A 20,505-nucleotide genomic window follows, 5' to 3' on the forward strand; every position below is an offset into this window, starting at 1 on the left:
AAAGGGAATGACATACGGGATTATATGAATCCTTGGCACCGAGGTTCAAACGATAAGATCTTCGTAGAATATGTAGGATCCAGTGTGGGCATCCAGGTCCCGCTATTGAATATTGACCGAGGAGTCACTCGGGTCATGTCTACATAGTTCTTGAACCCGCAGGGTCTGCACACTTAAGGTTCGACGTTGTTTTATGCGTATTTGAGTTATATGGTTGGTTACCGAATGTTGTTCGGAGTCCCGGATGAGATCACGGACATCACGAGGGTTTCCGGAATGGTCCGGAAACGAAGATTGATATATAGGATGACTTCATTTGGTTACCGGAAGGTTTTCGGGCATTACCGGTAATGTACCGGGAATGACGAATGGGTTCCGGATCTTCACCGGGAGGGGGGACCACCCACCCGGGAGGTCCCAAGGACCTTGGGGGTGGCGCACCAAGTAGGTGGGGTCAGCCCAAGGCTGTCTTGCGCAAGAGAGAAAGAAAAACCAAAAGAAGAGAAAAAAAAGGAAAGGTGGGAAAGAAGAGAAGGACTCCACCTTCCAATCCTAGTTGGACTAGGATTGGAGGAGGACTCCTCCTCCCCTTGGTGGCGCAGCCCTTGGGGCTCCTTGAGCCTCAAGGCAAGCCTCCCCTCCCCTCCTCCTATATATATGGAGCTATTAGGGCTGATTTGAGACAACTTTTGCCACGGCAGCCCGACCACATACCTCCATGGTTTTTCCTCTAGATCGCGTTTCTGCGGAGCTCGGGCGGAGCCCTGCTGAGATTAGATCACCACCAACCTCCGAAGCGCCGTCACGCTGCCGAAGAACTCATCTACCTCTCTGTCTCTCTTGCTGGATCAAGAAGGCCGAGATCATCGTCGAGCTGTACGTGTGCTGAACGGGGAGGTGCCGTCCGTTGGGCACTAGATCGGAGCGGATCGTGGGACGGATCACGGGACGGTTCGCGGGGCGGATCGACGGACGTGAGGACGTTCCACTACATCAACCGCGTTTCTTAACGCTTCTGCTGTGCGATCTACAAGGGTACGTAGATCGGAAATCCCCTCTTGTAGATGGACATCACCATGATAGGACTTCTTGCGCGTAGGAAATTTTTTGTTTCCCATGCGACGTTCCCCAACAGTGGCATCATGAGCTAGGTTCATGCGTAGATGTCTTCTCGAGTAGAACACAAAAGTTTTCGTGGGCGGTGATGTGTGTTTTGCTGCCCTCCTTAGTCTTTTCTTGATTCCGCGGTATTGTTGGACCGAAGCGGCTCGGACCGACATTACTCGTACGCTTACGAGAGACTCGTGTCATCGCTACGAGTAACTTCGTTGCTCAAAGATGACCGGCGAGTGGCGGTTTCTCCAACTTTAGTTGAATCGGATTTGACCGAGGAGGTCCTTGGATGAGGTTAAATAGCAATTCATATATCTCCGTTGTGGTGTTTGCGTAATGAGATGCGATCCTACTAGATACCCATGGTCACCACGTAAAACATGCAACAGCAATTAGAGGACGTCTAACTTGTTTTTGCAGGGTATGCTTGTGATGTGATATGGTCAACGATGTGATGTGATATATTGGATGTATGAGATGATCATGTTGTAATAGTTAATATTGACTTGCACGTCGATGGTACGGCAACCGGCAGGAGCCATAGGGTTGTCTTTAAACTAACGTTTGTGTTGCAGATGCGTTTACTATATTGCTAGGACGTAGCTTTAGTAGTAATAGCATGAGTAGCACGACAACCCCGATGGAGACACGTTGATGGAGATCATGATGATGGAGATCATGGTGTGACGCCGGTGACAAGAAGATCGTGCCGGTGCTTTGGTGATGGAGATCAAGAAGCACATGATGATGGCCATATCATGTCACATATGAATTGCATGTGATGTTAATCCTTTATGCACCTTATCTTGCTTAGAACGACGGTAGCATTATGAGGTGATCTCTCACTAAAATTTCAAGATGAAATTGTGTTCTCCCCGACTGTGCACCATTGCGACAGTTCTTCGTTTCGAGACACCACGTGATGATCGGGTGTGATAGACTCAACGTTCATATACAACGGGTGCAAAACAGTTGCACACGCGGAACACTCGGGTTAAACTTGACGAGCCTAGCATGTGCAGACATGGCCTCGGAACACAAGAGACCGAAAGGTCGAGCATGAATCGTATAGTTGATATGATTAGCATAGAGAGGCTTACAACTGAAGCTATACTCAACTCACGTGATGATCGGACTTGAGTTAGTGGATTTGGATCATGTACCACTCAAATGACTAGAGAGATGTACTTTTTGAGTGGGAGTTCTTAAGTAATATGATTAATTGAACTAATTGTCATGAACATAGTCTAATGGTCTTTGCGAATTACGATGTAGCTTGCGCTATAGCTCTACTGTTTTTTATATGTTCCTAGAGAAAATTTAGTTGAAAGTTGTTAGTAGCAAACTTTGCAGACTGAGTCTGTAAAACCGAGGATTGTCCTCGTTGCTGCGCAGAAGGCTTATGTCCTTAATGCACCACTCGGTGTGCTGCACCTCGAGCGTCGTCCTGTAGATGTTGTGAACATCCGACATACACGTTTCTGATGACTACACGATAGTTCAGTACAAAATACTTAATGGCTTAGAAGCAAGGCGCCGAAGACGTTTTGAAACGTCACGGAACATAAGAGATGTTCTAAAGAGATGAAATTGTGATTTCATGCTTCTGCCCTTGTTAAGAGGTATGAGACCTCCAACAAGATTCTTTGTCCACGAAGTAAAGGAGAAAATCTCAATCGTTGAGCGTGTGCTCAGATTATCTAAGTATGACAATCGCTTGAATCAAGTGGGAGTTGATCTTCCAGATAAGATAGTGATGGTTCTCCAAAGTCACTGCCACCAAGCTGTGAGAGCTTCGTGATGAACTATAACATATCAAGGATATATACAATGATCCTTGAGCGATTGCGATGTTTGACACTGCGAAAGTAGAAATCAAGAAGGAGCATCAATAGTTGATGGTTAGTAAAACCACTAAGTTTCGAGAAAGGCAAGGGCTAGAAGGGATACTTCGTGAAACGACAAAGCAGTTGCTGCACTAATGAAGAGACCCCAGATTAAACCCAAGCCCGGGACTAAGTGCTTCTGTTATGAGGGGAACGGTCACTGAGGCGGAGCAACTCTAGATACTTGGTAGATAAGAAGGTTGGCAAAAGTCGAAAGAAGTATATTTGATATACATGATGTTGATGTGTACTTTACTAGTACTCCTAGTAGCACGAGGGTATTGGATACCGGTTCAGTTGCTAAGTGATTAGTAACGCGAAATTAAAGCTACGGCATAAACGGAGACTAGCTAAAGGCGAGGTGACGATACGTGTTGGAAGTGTTTCCAAGGTTGATATGATCAAACGTCGCACGCTCCCTCTACCATCGGGATTGGTGTTAAACCTAAATAATTGTTATTTGGTGCTTGCGTTAAGCATGAACATGATTGGATCATGTTTATTGCAATAGGATTATTAATTTAAAGAGAATAATGGTTACTCTATTTTCTTGAATAATCACCTTCAATGGTTTATTGAATCTCGATCGTAGTGTCACACATGTTCATGATATTGGTGCCAAAAGATACGAGGTAATGATGATAGTACCACTTACTTGTGGCACTGCCGCTTGAGTCATGTTGGTACAAATTGCATGAAGAGGCTCATGCTGATGGATCTTTATACTCACTTGATTTTGAATCACTAGTGACATGCAAATCATACCACATGAGCAAGGCCTTGTTTTCATTGAGATGAAACAAGATAGTAACTTGTTGGAAGTGATACATTTTGATGTATGCAGTCCAATGGGTGCTGAGGCACGTAGTGAATATCATTATGTTCTTACTTCAATGACAATTTGAGTAGATACAAGAGTATTTACTTAATGAATCACAAGTCTGAAATATTGAAAAGTTCAATTCTGTTTCGGAGTGAAGTTCGTCGTAATAAAAGGATAAACTGTCTACGATATGATCATAGAAATGAATATCTAAGTTACGAGCTTTGGTACGCAGTTAAGACAATGTGGAAATTGTTTCGCAGTTCATGCCACCTCGAACATCATAGTGAGATGATGTGTCTGAACGTCATAGCCACGCACTATTTGGTATGGTGCATGCTATGATGTCTCTTATCGAATTACCACTATCGTTTATGGGTTATGCATTAGAGACAACCGCATTCACTTTAAATAGGGCACCGCGTATTTCCGTTGAGATGACACAGTGTAGACTGAGGTTTAGAGAAATCTAAACTGTCGTTTCTTGAAAGTTTGGGGCTTCGACACTTATGTGAAAAAGTTTCAGTCTGATAAGCTCGAACCCAAAGCGGATAAATGCATCTTCATAGGATATCCAAAACAGTTGGGTACATCTCCTATCTCTGATCCGAAAGCAAAGTGTTTGTTTCTAGAAACGGATCCTTTCTCGAGGAAAGGTTTCTCTCGAAAGAATTGAGTGGGAGGGTGGTAGAACTTGATGAGATTATTGAACCATCACTTCAACCAGTGTGTAGCAGGGCGCAGTAAGTTGTTCCTGTTGCGCCTACACCAATTGAAGTGAAAACTGATGATGGTGATCATCGAGCATCAGATCAAGTTACTACAAGCCTCGTAGGTTGACAAGGTCGCGTACTACTGCAGAGTGGTACGGTAACCCTGTCTTGGAGGTCATGTTGTTGAGCAACAGTGAACCTACAAGTTATGGAGAAAGCAATGGTGGGCTTGGATTCCGACAAATGGCTGGAAGCCATGAAATCCAAGAGAGGATCCATGTATGAAAACAAAGTGTAGACTTTGGAAGAACTACTTGATGGTCATAGGACTATTGAGTAAAGATGGATCTTCAAAAGGAAGACAGACGATGATGGTGATAAGTCACTATTAAGAAAAGCTTAACTTGTCGCAAAGATGTTTCCGACAAGATCAAACAGTTGACTATGATGAGACTTTCTCACTCGTAGCGATGCTAAAATTCTGTTAGAATTATGTTAGTAGTTGCTACATTATTTATGAAATATTGCACATAGGATGTCAAAACATTGTTTCCTCGACGGTTTGCTTGACCAAACATTGTATGTGATACAACCAGGAGATTTTGTCAATCCTAAAGATACTAGCAAGTATACAAACTCCAGCGATCCTTCAATGGACTGGTGCAAGCATCTCGGAGTTGGAATATACACTTTGATGAGATGATCAAAGATTTTGGGTTTGTACAAGGTTTATGAGAAACTTGTATTTCCAAAGAAGTGAGTGGGAGCACTATAGAATTTCTGATAAGTATATGTGGTTGACATATTGTGGATCAAAAGTAATGTATAATTTCTGTAAAGCATACAAGGTTGTTTGAAAGGAGTTTTCAAAGGAATACCTGGATTGCGCTACTTGAACGTTGAGCATCAAAGATCTATGGAGATAGATCGAAAGCGCTTAATAGAAGTTTCAACAAGATGCATGCCTTGACAAGTTTTTGAAGGAGTTCAAAATAGATCAGCAAAGAAGGAGTTCTTGGTTGCGCTGTGAGGTGTGAATTTGAGTAAGACTCAAAACCCGACCCCGGCAGAATAAAGAGAATAGACGAAGGTCGTCTTTTATGCCTTGGCCGTAGAATCTGAAGTATGCCATGCTGGGTACCGCACCTGATGTGTACCTTGAGTCAAAGTCTGTTGAGAGGTACAGAGAGTGATCCATGATTGAATCACTAGCAGCGGTCAAAATTTATCCTTAGTAACTGATGGACTAAGGAACTTTTCTCGATTATGGAGGTGGTTAAAAAGTTTGTCCTAAAGGGTTACGTCGATGCAAGCTTTGACACTAATCCGAATAACTATGAGTAGTGAAACGGATTCGTATAGTAGAGTAGATATTTGGAGTATTTCCGAATAGCACATAGTAGCAGCATCTATAAGATGACATAAAGATTTGTAAAGAACACGCGGATATGAAAGTTTCAGAACCGTTGACTAAAACCTCTCTCACGAGCAAGACGTGATCAGACCCCATAACTATATGGGTGTTGGATTCGTTGGAATCACATGGTGATGTGAACTAGATTATTGACCCTAGTGCAAGTGGGAGACTGTTGAAAATATGCCCTAGAGGCAATAATAAATTAGTTATTATTATATTTCTTTGTTCATGATAATCGTTTATTATCCATGCTATAATTGTATTGATTGGAAACACAGTGCATGTGTGGATACATAGACAAAACACTGTCCCTAGTAAGCCTCTAGTTGACTAGCTCGTTGATCAAAGATGGTCAAGGTTTCCTCACCATAGGCAAGTGTTGTCACTTGATAGCGGGATCACATCATTAGGAGAATCATGTGATGGACGAGACCCAAAGTAATAGACGTAGCATGTTGATTGTGTCATTTTGTTGCTACTGTTTTCTGCGTGTCAAGTATTTGTTCCTATGACCATGAGATCATATAACTCACTGACACCGGAGGAATGCTTTGTGTGTATCAAACGTTGCAACGTAACTGGGTGACTATAAATATGCTCTACAGGTATCTCCGAAGGTGTTCGTTGAGTTAGTATGGATCGAGACTGGGATTTGTCACTCCCTGTGACGGAGAGGTATCTCGGGGCCCACTCGGTAATACAACATCACACACAAGCCTTGCAAGCAATGTGACTTAGTGTAAGTTGCGGGATCTTGTATTACGGAACGAGTAAAGAGACTTGCCAGTAAACGAGATTGAAATAGGTATGCGGATACTGACGATCGAATCTCGGGCAAGTAACATACCGAAGGACAAAGGGAATGACATACGGGATTATATGAATCCTTGGCACTGAGGTTCAAACGATAAGATCTTCGTAGAATATGTAGGATCCAGTATGGGCATCCAGGTCCCGCTATTGGATATTGACCGAGGAGTCACTCGGGTCATGTCTACATAGTTCTCGAACCCGCAGGGTCTGCACACTTAAGGTTCGACGTTGTTTTATGCGTATTTGAGTTATATGGTTGGTTAACGAATGTTGTTCGGAGTGCCGGATGAGATCACGGACGTCACGAGGGTTTCCGGAATGGTCCGGAAACGAAGATTGATATATAGGATGACTTCATTTGGTTACCGGAAGGTTTTCGGGCATTACCGGTAATGTACCGGGAATGACGAATGGGTTCCGGATCTTCACCGGGAGGGGGGACCACCCACCCGGGAGGGCCCAAGGACCTTGGGGGTGGCGCACCAAGTAGGTGAGGTCAGCCCAAGGCTGTCTTGCGCAAGAGAGAAAGAAAAACCAAAAGAAGAGAAAAAAAGGAAAGGTGGGAAAGAAGAGAAGGACTCCACCTTCCAATCCTAGTTGGACTAGGATTGGAGGAGGACTCCTCCTCCCCTTGGTGGCGCAGCCCTTGGGGCTCCTTGAGCCTCAAGGAAAGCCTCCCCTCCCCTCTACTATATATATGAAGCTATTAGGGCTGATTTGAGACAACTTTTGCCACGGCAGCCCGACCACATACCTCCACGGTTTTTCCTCTAGATCGTGTTTCTGCGGAGCTCGAGCGTAGCCCTGCTGAGATTAAATCACCACCAACCTCCGGAGTGCCGTCACGCTGCCGGAGAACTCATCTACCTATCTGTCTCTCTTGCTGGATCAAGAAGGCCGAGATCATGGTCGAGCTATACGTGTGCTGAACGGGGAGGTGCCGTCCGTTCGGCACTAGATCGGAGCGGATCGTGGGACGGATCGCGGGGCGGTTCGTGGGACGGTTCGCGGGGCGGATCGAGGGACGTGAGGACGTTCCACTACATCAACCGCGTTTCTTAACGCTTCTGCTATGCGATCTAAAAGGGTACGTAGATCGGAAATCCCCTCTCGTAGATGGACATCACCATGATAGGACTTCTTGCGCGTAGGAAATTTTTCGTTTCCCATGCGACGTTCCCCAACACCAGTGTGGGTCCAACTGTTTCATGAGCAACCTTGTATGCCATGGAGATGCTTTTAAGGGCAACTCTAGCAAACCCGGCATCCCGTCCCGACCCGTAAATTAACCGTTAAATTACGGTCGGAAAATCCGCACGAGCAGACCCCGCATCCCATGCCAACCCGCATTATTTTTTGCGGGGCGCAGCAAATCTTCTCCCCCCAACCTCCATCTTCACGGGTTGGGAGGCCGACCCGAGCTCAACCACTATCCGGCGCGAGATTTGGTGGGAGGGACATTTCCGCGCGCCCTTTCCCCGTTCCCCGCACCCTCCGCCACCATTGCCCCCCCCGCAAGCTCTGGTTCCTCCTCCCCGTTCGTTCCTCGCCGCCACGCATGACCCCATGCTATCCTCCGTCGTCGTTGAGGTCGCTCATGCTCCTTCCCCTCGGGCGGATCTTGTCGACGGCCATGTTGCCGCCGCCGCCATCGCCCAAACACACGCCGCGCCTTCCCGAAAGAGGCAGGGCACTGTGGTCGTGCAGGGCGGGAATCCGGCTGCACCCGCCACGACGGCCCGCGCTCCGAGCGCCAATGCCGCAGTGCGATCCCGGCCGGCGGCGCAGAAGGCCGGCAAGGCCGCGGCCGTAAAGCGGAGGAAGGTTCCGGCTTTAAGGAAGCCACCTTATTCAACCTCTGACTTCACCCCCCCCCCCCGTCAAGGAGGTGCTCCGGCGATGCCGTTGAACAATTCCGCCCCCCCCCCACGGCCGAGGTGTTCGATGAAATGGCCGGAAGGTATGCCTCTTTGGTCTTGGCGATTCCTTTTCATTTTTCGCCATTAGTCTTGATAGCTCGTGACTTGTCATCGTTCGCTATAGCAATGGTTCGAACAATGCAACAAACGAGTTCATGAACATGTTGGACACGAACGCGGTTGACATTGATCAAGCCTCTTTCGAACCATTCAACTACAATGAAACGGACGACGGCGTGGATGATCATGGTGCTGCGGACGAACTGAAGGAGATCGAAGCGGAAGCGTTTGAGCAATCGCAAGCAAGGGGTGGGAAAAGCCAAAGATCGAAGAACTACACGATCTTGGAAGATCAAGCTTTGATCCAAGCATGGAGTGCGGTGTCTCTTGATGCATGCACAGGTGTTTCTCAAACCGCCAAGAGATATTGGCAAAGGATCGAAGATCAATACTTCCGCATTATGAAAAAGTATCCTAATAGGACTACACACACATTTCGGTCACTTCAAGGGCGTTGGGAGAATATCAAACCTATGTGCAACCGTTGGGCAGCTTGCTTGGAGCAAGTACGCAATGCACCTCTAAGTGGCATTGTGGAGTCCGACTATGTGAGTTTGTTTTACCTTTGTTCAATTTGTGCATCATCATAATGTATCATGGGAAATGATTGCAACATTTTGTTCACATTTTGTAGGACAAGATTGCTCAACATAGATACAAGGACATGGAAGTTTCAGAAGGCAAATTCTTCAAATTAGAGCATTGTTGGGAGTTGCTCCAAAAGTGCGACAAGTGGAAGTTGATCGACAGAGAATCCCCACCAAAGAGAGGCTCACTTGTAAACATGGATGAAGATGAGGATGATGATGGCCCAAGAAATTTGCACAAGCCTGATGGCGACAAGAAGACTAAAGAGAAGATGAAGAGAGCTTGAGGGAGAAGATTGATGCCATGGTGCAATCAAACGAGTTGATGTTGTTGAAGTCGTTGGAGATCAAGAAAGAGTTGGCCGAGAAGAAGGCAAAAGAGAAGCAAGAAAAATGGAAAATGCTTAAGGAAGAGGGGCTCCGCAAAGCTGCCATTGAGGAGAGAAAAGCACGCGCCTCTGAAACCAAATCGATGTCATTGTTGCTCGCCGAGGAGAACAAGATCATATCAATGAACCACAATGACATGGACGACCTCACCAAAACATGGCATGATATGGCAAGGAGAGAGATCTTGAAGAGGAGAATGGTCGCCTCGACCGGTCCGTGTTCTAGTTTCGGTGATGTTTTCTCTGCTCCATATGATGTCAATGTGGATGATTTCAGTGCGGGAGTTGGAACAAGCGTTCCAACCGACGGATGTGGATTCGGTGGCGCCGATGAACTTCAATATGGACTCCATGGCTTTGAGTGAACATCGACCCCCAAGATGATGCCGGACATGGGCGCAAACCTTTGCGCCCTCTTTTACGTAATGAACTTCGCTTTTATTTGCGCGTAAATTGTTTATTTCGTTTGAATTTGAACTTGTTTGCCAAACCCTATGTCAAATGCGAGATTTGCAGTTTTCTGTTTGCGGGTCATCGCGGTGGAGCCCGATCAGAACCCGCAGACGCCGACCTGTAAAAAAGCATATTCCGCAAATATACTTTTTTACGGATCCGTTTGGAGGGCCTGCATCTGTGCCAGCCCGCTTCGGCCTGCAAAAGTTGTTTTGCGCGAACTGCAAACGCGTTTTGCGGGCCGACATTATACGGGGTCTGCTAGAGTTGCTCGGCAGCTTAGGTTATGTTACGGTGGTGATCCAATTGTTATGGATGAAATCTAACCTTCCATCTCTATCTTTCTATAAATTTTATGAGTAATACAAGCAGCAAAATCTATCACTATAACACTTGCTCCCTCCGTACCTAAATATAAGATCTTTTAAAGATCTTACTATGAATTACATATGATGTATATAGACATATTTTAAAATGTAGATTCACTCATTTTGTTTCGTATGTAGTCCATAATGAAATGTGTAAAAGGACTTATATTTTGAAACGAAGGGAGTATATTTTACACACATGTTGCATTAAACTTTTTTTTGAAACGCAGGCAAAAGCTTTGCCTCGTCTCATCAAATAAGAAGCAAACATGAATGTATATGTCAATGTTATACCTAGTGTTCACATTGAAGATTAATAATCTCTTGACACCGTGAAGATGAAATGTATCCCCCATCAGTCAATTCGCCTCGTACAAACACGCGCACCCGCGACGGCACAATCACGAGTGCATGAACACATGCAAGCAGTGCCGGAGCTTGAACCAAAAGATTGAGAAGGCCGGGCTGGCTAATCTGTACCTAATAACAAAGAGGCTATTGCTTCTGTCAGAAAACTCATCACGATATTTTTATAAAAAAGCTTCTGTAATTTTTGTTATTCAACCCGCAGTTCAAAACCGTTTTGTTCATGAACGACACAAGCGCACCCGATCCAAGCGCACCAAATAATAATAAAAAACGAGCGTCGTTCTCTGCATGATCTCGCCTCGCTTGACCAGTTTCGGACAAGGACTCTGCAGGAGCCTCGAAGCATCACAACCCGATCCATGACTATATAAATTAACAGCAGTCAATATATCAAGCCTCAAAACTCCTCGCTATCGAAATCGCCTGTCGCTCCCCAGGCAACTGCGCGTTCAGCCGCGCTCATCTTCCTTCCCATCGACTATAGGTCAGGCAATCCTGAAATCTTAAAAAAAAGATCATTGGTGCGACTCCACGCCATCGAGCTCGCCCGCGGAGAATCGATATCTCCTCCACTCCCTCGCCTGTGAGTCTCATCGAAATCGAGCTCCTGTAGAGGCAGGAGCTTGCCTCGCTACCTTGGCTGCGCTGGTTGTTGGTCGCCGGCCGCCGCACTTGCGCAGTTACCTCGAGTGCCTCCAAGCGACACATATCTAAGTTAGGAAGGTACTTTGCGTGGAAAGAGAGAGATAGAGACTTAGAGAGACGATGCATGGACAAAATCGCTCGAAAGAGAATAACGGCAGACAACCAACCAACCAACCGTCGATAGCCTATCCATCTTAGCACCAAACCAAAACAAATATGGGTCCCACGAAAGGGCGTGCGGTGTGTAGCACAATTGACTGCGTGACGTGCTTTAGATTTCCTATTATATTGTTTCTGATGTGTATACAATACATAGTTCATTTTGAGCTAAGATTTTTGCATGCACAAGTGGATTTTGTGCCTCCTAATGATTACGCATGTCTCATGGATTTGTGGCTACTGTCCTACTGCTTGTTTGTCACATGATTAGTCATGTGGAGATGGATTTCTGGGTACAAGTGATTAAGCTTGTGATTTTATGATCCTTATCTCCATTCTTTTCTTGATCTCGCTTTTGCACCATCAATTTCTCTCATCTTCTCTTTTAATATGTTTTTTCTATCGTGCCTACTATTTTTCATAGGTGTTGGACAGAAAGGTTATGCATAGGCGGATCCATCGAGATACTACTATACCTTGACCCAAGATCATCACGTGTGAGAGGTGTGTGTTTCGTCCACACAAAGACAAAAAAGAGCTTTAGTTGCACAGTTTAATGTTCAAATTTGAAGTTGTTTGTTCAAAATCCATACTAAAATGCGAAGAGTCTTGCCAATAAAATAATTGTATTCTACGCATAAAAAAATAAATATTGTTCTTCCCGTTGCAACGCACGGACATTTATGCTAGTCTCTATAGATTAGCCTCTGATTACTGTCCCAACGCCCAAATATACATGTTGTACGTGTGTTGGCCCTCGCGGGCGTGAGCACACATACACGCAGGCACGAACGCACGCACGCGTGCATACACGCAACATAAACAGACCAAAGAAAAAAAAAGTTGACTATAAAATCAAGAAGAAGAAAAAGCGACTTACACAAAATAAAAATTCGTGCAACTTACAAATAGCAAAAGTGGAAAAATAATATAAAATTTACGGAGGCCGATTTGCTGTAGATTATGGCCTAAAGTTACTTGATTTTTCATGATGGTCCTAAATCCATGAGTTTATGATTGCCCAAAGTTACTTGACGGACCAAGTGTTTCATAGCATCTATTGACCAAAAATTTGGTATGTCTTGTTTCATAACCATACAATGGAAACTAGATGTGCCAAAAACAAATCAACGTTGACCTATATTGCTGACATAACATATCATTAAATGAAAATAAATAAATGATAATAAATATTATATCATGATATTGCATCATAATAAATGAGATTCTACTACGTATGAGATATACAAAACAATCAATGAGGTTTTTTAAAGGACAAATCTATCAAAATTGATATGCACTATGAGTGTACTATCATTGTCACGCTCAAGATGCGACCATATCCTTAATTTGGCACGAGGGCCTCGTCAGGGATAGAAGCGCATCTCGTCGTGTTGCAAGAATGAATATCGTTACAAGTAAATGTACTGAAAAAAAGAGATATATAAAGAGTTGGCTCGCCAGAAGCTACATCAGAGTCACATCAGTACATTACATAATCATCAAGAGTAAGAACAGGGTCCGAATACGGACGAAAACAAACGACAAAAGAAGAACGACGTCCATCGTTGCTATCCCAGGCTGCCGCCCTGGAACCCATCCTAGATCGATGAAGAAGAAGAAGAAGAAGAAGCAACTCCAAATGAACAAACAACGCGCTCGCGTCAAGTACCCTGTACCTGTACCTGCAACTGGTGTTGTAGTAATCTGTGAGCCACAGGGGACTCAGCAATCTCATTTCCAAAGGTATCAAGACTAGCAAAGCTTGTTAGGTGAGGCATGGTTAAGTGGTGAGGTTGCAGCAGCGGCTAAGCATATATTTGGTGGCTAACTTACGAGTACAAGAAATAAGAGGGGGAAGATCTACGCATAGCGTACGTGACTACTGATGATCAATGAATGATCCTGAACACCTACCTACGTCAGACATAACCCCACCGTGTCCTCGATCGGAGAAGGAACTCACGAAAGAGACAGTCACGGTTACGCACACAGTTGGCATATTTTAATTAAGTTAACTTCAAGTTATCTAGAACCAGTGATAAACAAAGTATCCACGTTGCCACATAACCGCGGGCACGGCTTTCCGAAAGATTTAACCCTGCAGGGGTGCTCCAACTAGTCCATCACAAATTACCACAAGCCGCATAGAAATCCTCAATCACGAAGCTCGCGATCTCGTCGGATTCCCTAGTGGAAAACCTCAACTCTGAGATTGCCCAAAGCATCACCGGAATCCCGATGCACAAGATATTTCGTCAAAGGTAAAACTAATCCATCAAGGCCGCCCGATGTGTCGACGATCCCGATAGGAGTCGCGTACCTCGTTCTCAGGAGACGGCGGATGAGCTAGACGTCGGGATCGCTAAACCTCCGGGTGACCAGAGGGGCGCCGGACATCGCTCAGGTGGGGCCAACACTCATGAGGAGCACTGGTCCGGGGGTTGATTAAATTTCCTCGGGTTAATTACTCCCTATGCAGTTCATTAGTTATTAGGCAAATGTAGTACCAAAGTTGGGCCCTGCCAGACCAGCTTTAATCTAAAACGAATTATCAAGGGGGTCCCCATAACAACCCCGATCGTGTTAGGAGCGCTCGTTTATGGAACATAACACCGGTAGCCGAAACTAAGGGGGCAAAGGTGGAACAAAACACCAGGCTAGAAAGGCCGAGCCTTCCACCTTTTACCAAGTATATAGGTGCATTAAATTAAATAGCGTTAATATGGTGATATAACAAGGAACCCATGCTTTGCATGGAAGCAACTGCACCTGCAACTAGCAACGCTAACACAGGGTTAAGCAAGCGGTAACACAGCCATTCAATGGTTTGCTATGTCGAACAGGTTGAAGGTGATCATGGCATTGTTGAGAGGCTGATATTTAACAGGTGGTAGGCAACGAGACATAAACGGTAGCAACGAAATAACTAGCATGGCAATCATAGTAATGGTATCTGGGGAAATGATCATCTTGCCTGAGATCCCGCTTGGAAGAAGAACAACTCGGTGAAGTCAGCGAACCGACGTAGTCGAACGGTCCTCACATTCCGACACGCTTGCGAAACTCTATCGAGACGGAGGAAACCGGAAACAACATCAACACAAGTATTCGCCACCACAAAGCAAGACATGATGCAACCCTAATATGATGCATGAACGGGTCATCGATGCACGGGATGGCTCGGCAAAACACCTCCCACATACACTACACATTAAATGAAGCTCGATATGCAACGGGTTGCATATCGACGAAACTCCACGTTTTAAATATTTAATTCACTCCCGTTAATTATCACGACAATATTAAATGTTGTTAACATGGCAAGGGGTGAGCGATGAACCTACCTGACAACCTAGTCGACAGCACGTCGGACTTTGAACGGAGCTACAGCACAAGAACAAGCAACACAAAATAAATATGCCATGAATGCTTCATGCATGAGAGTTCAACACATCACGACAAAGAGGGAAATAAGCAAGGTGTCGCCCTGGCGAGCGAGAGGAAAACAAGGCGGCGAATCGGAAACGATGCCACGGCAACGTACCGGTCCCGATAACTCGAGGAGAAACCGGTGCCAACGTATACGAACGCGTGCGGGAACGGTAAATAAAGATGGGGTGATCCCGTTTCTCGGGTTCCCATGTGTCGAGGGCTCGACGAAAAGGAAGACGACGTGCACGGCAAATAAACGGTGCATAAATACGGTGCATACATGCATTCAACTTGTACAACACACACATCCGTATATCACTAGCACACGGTACACGACATGTCCCATCGGTATACCTTCGACGCGTGCAAATCGGAGGGGTTCGGTCGAAGCGGACGTCGTGGTCGTCGTGGAAGTAGTCGTACACGCGCCAGCGGTTGAAGTAGTGGTACACGGCCTCGTCGACGGTAGTCGTACTCTCGGCGTCGGCAGACGGTCTTCGGCGTCGGTAGTCGTTTACGAATCTGTGGATGTCCGGGGGCGTCGGGGCGTCGTGGTACTCGGCGATCTCGTCGGTTCCATGGGAAGGGGAACGGCGCACGCGGCGACGCATGCGGCACCACAGCAAATGCATCAGCAAGGCGGCACTAGCACTAGCAAGCAACATCTACTAGCAAGCATCGACAGCAGCAGCTACTAGCCTAGCAGCAAACGGCTAGCAACTAGCTACGCAAGCAAGCAGCAGCAAGCAACAACTGCAGCTAGCAAATCGGGCAACAGCAACCTAGCAGCAATATCAGCGAGGCACATAGGAGCACAAGCTCGGCAGCAACAAGCATGACAGCTTGCATAGCACTAGCAGCAAAACGGCACAACTCCAACAGCTAGCTACAGCACACAGCAGCAACAGAAAGCAGCATCAGCAACTGCAGGCAAGCAGGGCAGCAGGCAACGCGCGCATCTACTACCGGCAGCAGGAGTAGCAGCATAGCAAAACGCAACAACGGCCTAGCAGTCTAACAGCAACAGGCAAGCATCAACTGCAGCTGCCAGCGACACAACTCGGCATGAGCGCAGCAACAGCAACGGCAGCGGCGTGCTACCTCGGCGTCGGCAAGGGAACGGGCGGTCCGGCGAGCACGACGGGGCGGCGACCGGGAGGCGAGCGAGGACGACCAAGGGGCGAGGCCGACGGGGCGATGAGCTCGGCCTGGGGAAGCAGGGGCGACCATGGCGGCGGCTCGGGGCCGGCGAGTTCCTTCGCGGGGAGGCCGCGGCGGCGGGCACGGCAGGGCGGCGCGCGGGTCGGGCACCGGCGGCCTTGAGGTGGGCGGCGGCAGCAGCGGGCCTCGGGCACAGGGGGCGGGGCGCTCGGGACGAGGAGGAGGCGGCAGGAGGGGCTTGGCGGCGACCGGCGGGAGGCTCGGGGCTGCTCGCGTGGCGCTCGGGCAGGGGAGGCCAGGGCGCAGGGGCGCTGGGTGTTGGAATTATGCCCTAGAGGCAATAATAAATATAGTTATTATTATAATTCTTGTATCAAGATAATAGTTTATTATCCATGCTATAATTGTATTGAATGAAGACTCATTTACATGTGTGGATACATAGACAAAACACCGTCCCTAGCATGCCTCTAGTTGGCTAGCCAGTTGATCAATGATAGTCAGTGTCTTCTGATTATGAACAAGGTGTTGTTGCTTGATAACTGGATCACGTCATTGGGAGAATCACGTGATGGACTAGACCCAAACTAATAGACGTAGCATGTTGATCGTGTCATTTTGTTGCTACTGTTTTCTGCGTGTCAAGTATTTATTCCTATGACCATGAGATCATATAACTCACTGACACCGGAGGAATGCTTTGTGTGTATCAAACGTCGCAACGTAACTGGGTGACTATAAAGATGCTCTACAGGTATCTCCGAAGGTGTTAGTTGAGTTAGTATGGATCAAGACTGGGATTTGTCACTCCGTGTGACGGAGAGGTATCTCAGGGCCCACTCGGTAATACAACATCACACACAAGCCTTGCAAGCAATGTAACTTAGTGTAAGTTGCGGGATCTTGTATTACGGAACGAGTAAAGAGACTTGCCGGTAAACGAGATTGAAATAGGTATGCGGATACTGACGATCGAATCTCGGGCAAGTAACATACCGAAGGACAAAGGGAATGACATACGGGATTATACGAATCCTTGGCACTGAGGTTCAAACGATAAGATCTTCGTAGAATATGTAGGATCCAATATGGGCATCTAGGTCCCGCTATTGGATATTGACCGAGGAGTCTCTCGGGTCATGTCTACATAGTTCTCGAACCCGCAGGGTCTGCACACTTAAGGTTCGACGTTGTTTTATGCGTGTTTGAGTTATATGGTTGGTTACCGAATGTTGTTCGGAGTCCCGGATGAGATCACGGACGTCACGAGGGTTTCCGGAATGGTCCGGAAATGAAGATTGATATATAGGATGACCTCATTTGATTACCGGAAGGTTTTCGGAGTTACCGGGAATGTACCGGGAATGACGAATGGGTTCCGGGAGTTCACCGGGGGGGGGGGGGGGGGCAACCCACCCCGGGGAAGCCCATAGGCCTTGAGGGAGACACACCAGCCCTTAGTGGGCTAGTGGGACAGCCCACAAGTGGTCTATGCGCCAAGAGAAGAAAAATCAAGAGGAAAAAAAAAAAGGAGGAGGTGGGAAGGGAGGAGGACTCCCTCCCACCAAACCTAGTCCAACTCGGTTTGGGGGGGGGGAGAGTCCTCCCCCTTGGCTCGGCCAACCCCCTTGAGGGTCCTTGGACCCCAAGGCAAGGCCCCCTCCCTCCCACCTATATATACGGAGGTTTTAGGGCTGATTTGATACGACTTTTCCACGGCAGCCCGACCACATACCTCCACGGTTTTTCCTCTAGATCGCGTTTCTGCGGAGCTCGGGCAGAGCCCTGCTGAGACAAGGTCATCACCAACCTCCGGAGCGCCGTCACGCTGCCGGAGAACTCTTCTACCTCTCCGTCTCTCTTGCTGGATCAAGAAGGCCGAGATCATCGTCGAGCTGTACGTGTGCTGAACGCGGAGGTGCCGTCCGTTCGGTACTAGATCGTGGGACTGATCGCGGGATTGTTCGCGGGGCGGATCGAGGGACGTGAGGACGTTCCAATACATCAACCGCGTTCTCTAACGCTTCTGCTGTACGGTCTACAAGGGTACGTAGATCACTCATCCCTTCTCGTAGATGGACATCACCATGATAGGTCTTCGTGCCCGTAGGAAAATTTTTGTTTCCCATGCGACGTTTCCCAACAGTGGCATCATGAGCTAGGTTCATGCGTAGATGTCTTCTCAAGTAGAACACAAAAGTTTTTGTGGTCGGTGATGTGCGTTTTGCTGCCCTCCTTAGTCTTTTCTTGATTCCGCGGTATTGTTGGATTGAAGCGGCTTGGACCGACATTACTCGTACGCTTACGAGAGACTGGTTTCATCGTTACGAGTAACCCCCTTTGCTCAAAGATGACTGGCAAGTGACGGTTTCTCCAACTTTAGTTGAATCGGATTTGACCGAGGAGGTCCTTGGATGAGGTTAAATAGCAACTCATATATCTCCGTTGTGGTGTTTGCGTAAGTAAGATGCGATCCTACTAGATACCCTTGGTCACCACGTAAAACATGCAACAACAAAATTAGAAGACGTCTAACTTGTTTTTGCAGGGTATGATTGTGATGTGATATGGCCAACGATGTGATGTGATATATTGGATGTATGAGATGATCATGTTGTAATAGAAATATCGACTTGCACGTCGATGGTACGGCAACCGGCAGGAGCCATAGGGTTGTCTTTATACTAACGTTTGTGCTTACAGATGCGTTTACTATTTTGCTAGGATGTAGCTTTAGTAGTAATAGCATAAGTAGCACGACAACCCCGATGGCAACACGTTGATGGATGATCATGGTGTGGCGCCGGTGACAAGAAGATCGTGCCGGTGCTTTGGTGATGGAGATCAAGAAGCACGTGATGATGGCCATATCATGTCACTTATGAATTGCATGTGATGTTAATCCTTTTATGCACCTTATTTTACTTAGAACGACGGTAGCATTATGAGGTGATCTCTCACTAAAATTTCAAGTCGAAATTGTGTTCTCCCCGACTGTGCACCGTTGCTACAGTTCGTCGTTTCGAGACACCACGTGATGATCGGGTGTGATAGACTCAACGTTCACATACAACGGGTGCAAAACAGTTGCGCACGCGGAACACTCGGGTTAAGCTTGACGAGTCTAGCATGTGCAGACATGGCCTCGGAACACATGAGACCGAAAGGTCGATCATGAATCATATAGCTGATATGATTAGCATAGGGATGCTTACCACTGAAACCATACTCAACTCACGTGATGATCGGACTTGGGATAGTGTAAGTGGATCATGAACCACTCAAATGACTAGAGAGATGTACTTTTTGAGTGGGAGTTTAGCATATAATTTGATTAAGTTGAACTCTAATTATCTTGAACATAGTCTAAGTCCACTTTGAATATATTTGTGTTGTAGATCATGGCTCACGCGACAGTCATCCTGAATTTTAATACGTTCCTAGAGAAAGCTAAGTTGAAAGATGATGGAAGCAACTTTGTAGACTGGGCTCGTAATCTTAAGCTAATCTTACAAGCTGGAAAGAAGGATTATGTCCTTAATGCTGCGCTAGGAGATGAACCACCCGCTACGGCTGATCAGGATGTTAAGAACGCTTGGTTAGCACGTAAGGAGGACTACTCAATAGTTCAATGTGCAGTCTTGTATGGCTTAGAACCGGGACTTCAACGTCGCTTTGAGCGTCATGGAGCATTTGAGATGTTCCAGGAGTTGGAGTTTATCTTTCAGAAGAACGCCCGGATCGAGAGGTATGAGACCTCCGATAAATTCTATGCTTGCAAGATGGAGGAAAACTCGTCTGTCAGTGAACATGTGCTCAAAATGTCTGGGTACTCAAACCGTCTAGCTGAGCTGGGGATTGAACTCCCGCAAGAAGCTATCACTGGCAGAATCCTTCAATCACTGCCGCCAAGCTATAAAGGCTTTGTGTTGAACTACAACATGCAAGGGATGAACAAGTCTCCCGGCGAGTTGTTTGCGATGCTGAAAGTCGCAGAGTCTGAACTCCGTAAAGAGCATCAAGTGTTGATGGTGAGCAAGACCACTAGTTTCAAGAGAAACGGCAAAGGCAAGAAGGGCAATTCGAAGAAGAGCGGCAAGCCTGTTGCCAATCCGCCGAAGAAACCCAAGGCTGGACCTAAGCCTGAAACAGAGTGCTTCTATTGCAAGGGTATGGGTCACTGGAAGCGCAATTG

The sequence above is a fragment of the Hordeum vulgare genome, chromosome 2H, assembly GCF_904849725.1.
Source record: "Hordeum vulgare subsp. vulgare chromosome 2H, MorexV3_pseudomolecules_assembly, whole genome shotgun sequence".
NCBI lineage: Eukaryota > Viridiplantae > Streptophyta > Magnoliopsida > Poales > Poaceae > Hordeum > Hordeum vulgare.